Raw genomic sequence first — 2,500 nt, 5'->3', positions numbered from 1 at the left:
ACAGAGGAAGGGGCCCGCCATATTGGTTTGCGAGTTAAGGCGCCCTCGGTTAAGGCAAGGGGAGAGCAGCCTTAGCGAGTTAAGGCATAGCATAAATGACATTTTTCAGCTCTAGAACAATTAATACATTACAATTTGTATTTTACTCAGTTACGGTGTCATTAGGTGTACATAAACTGTGTGGAATCCTAGATAAGGCAACAAGTGTAGTATTCCAACAACTGTGGTTTGCTTTTCCCGATAGATGCAACCACACACCGTTTTTTGGGTGAATAGAATAATTTTATAATAGCTTTCGTCGTGCTCCGAGCGAATCTAGCGCTCATTTCCTTCTTAAACGAAGTATAACTACGATATCGGTCCCGATAGCTGGGGAGGGCATGATACATATCAGTTAATTTCAGGGGTAATTTCGAGAAACATCATTAGAATACTAGAAAGCATAGTATATTGACACATTTCATTTGCTACGTGATGACCTATTCCATATCTGTTTGGTTCTACTGAGTGTATGTTAACATCATGTTCACGCTAGAATCTAATTGGCTCCCTTGCTACGTCATCCGCTACAAATCCGTCTGATTTTCCGTCACTCTTAACGACTTTTTGTCATTTGTCGCGGCGTTGGAGGCGTAAGCTTACTGCGGCTCCTGGAAATTGTGCATTTTATACCCTCTGTAACACCGTTATTATCAATTTGCGCAGAAAATGGCATAGAGGCAAATTCTTAGAATGATGTGTTATACCACAGGGCAAGCTGAGATTCTTTAATTTAGGTGTGGGGTTGCATTTTCAATAATACCAATTTTGTTGAAAAGTATTATCATGCCACGGACTGGACACAGCGTTGTGTTTACGAAATCAGCTGATTGGCATCTACGGCTTGTGATTGGTCAAGATACCCTAAGAGCCGCCTGAAACGGCAGCTGTGATTGGCCACCGAAGATCCGACACCTTAAGTGAGTTGCGGCTCTGCGGGACTTAAGGCAGGGATAAGGCGCCTCAAAAAACGTTTGTGCATACGAAGCTAAGTCCGAGATACGACGCCTTTGACGGGCCTTAACTTAGGTCGCCGCAGGACGGTTAAGGCCTCCAGCGCGCCTTAACTTAAGGTTCTTTTGAGAATCCGGCCCCAGGTCAGCAAGATTCCTAGACGAAAGCGCTGTGTGTGTGTGTGGGTGCATGTGTGTGTGTGTGGGTGCGTGTGGGTGTGTATGGGTGCGTGTGTGTGTGTGGGTGGGTGCGTGTGTGTGTGTATGTGTGTGTGAGTTGCGGCTCTACGGGACTTAAGGCAGGGATAAGACGCCTCAAAAACGTTTGTGCATACGAAGCTAAGTACGAGATACGGCGCCTTTGACGGGCCTTAACTTAGGTCGCCGCAGGACGGTTAAACGCTCTAGCGCGCCTTAACTTAAGGTTCTTTTGAGAATCCGGCCCCAGGTCAGCAAGATTCCTAGACGAAAGCGCTGTGTGTGTGGGTGCGTGTGGGTGTGGGTGTGTATGGGTGCGCGTGTGTGTGTAGGTGGGTGTGTGTGTATGTGTGTTTGTGTGTGTGTGTGTGTGTGTGTGCAATGTCCCTTTGCCGCACCCACGTCGCTCCGCTGTGTCATGTCCAAAAGGGCGCCGCGGAGGCAACATTGAACGTAAGTGAAAGAATCTGGAGACGCTTTTGGTTGTTAGAGAGCGGCAAATGTGTTAACAGAGATGCAGTGAAACTCGGCCTCTTCTTTCCCTCGTTATCCTAGGTAGAATTATCATTTCGTATAATTTTGCGGTGTGTATGTGGCATTTCTTAAAGCGCTGTGAGATACGTGTGAAACAGAGATAGACAGTACATAGATGTCAAATTCAGGAGACAGTCACATGGTACTTTCCCATCATTTCAAAGAAAAATTTATGGAAATCCTTCACGCAGCATATATGCTATTCCTATGTTACTCTGTTATTAATAATGTTGTTGCTCTCTAGATGCGGCCGGAGTGACGCAGGCGGCAGCGATATTGCGAGGAACCCACTTGGTAGCACGCCACATTTCTCCTGCCGCCACATCTTCAATGTAAGTGTTGAGAGTAACAGTAGAAGTAGTAGAAGTAGAAGAGTAGAAATGGAAAGTATCAAGTCGAAGTAGTAGTAGAATTCAAACTAAGATGAACTTGGCTTGACTTTATTGATGAAAAGGAAGAAGCTTAATGCGAGATGACTGATCTACGAGCCGAAACCCCTCCCTGGCAGGTGTGGGAGTCGCGCCGGGTGCGTGGTCGTGGCCAAGCCCCACGACCGCTACCAGCCGCGACGGATCCTGCGCGACCACCTGAACGACCCGTCCGCAATCGCCAATGTCCTGCGATATGCAACCTTACCCGTTATGGTGTGTATAGAAAATAAGTTTCGGGAATATAACGTCTTTTTTATTCCCGCAGCCTTCTAAGTATTTAGGATCTTGAGCAAGTTTTCGGTGCGTTTCACATTTCCTTTTTTTAGTTATTTTTTTGGTGATTAC

This window comes from Penaeus vannamei, chromosome 3 (genome assembly GCF_042767895.1).
Source record: "Penaeus vannamei isolate JL-2024 chromosome 3, ASM4276789v1, whole genome shotgun sequence".
NCBI lineage: Eukaryota > Metazoa > Arthropoda > Malacostraca > Decapoda > Penaeidae > Penaeus > Penaeus vannamei.
This window is presented reverse-complemented; position numbering follows the sequence as displayed.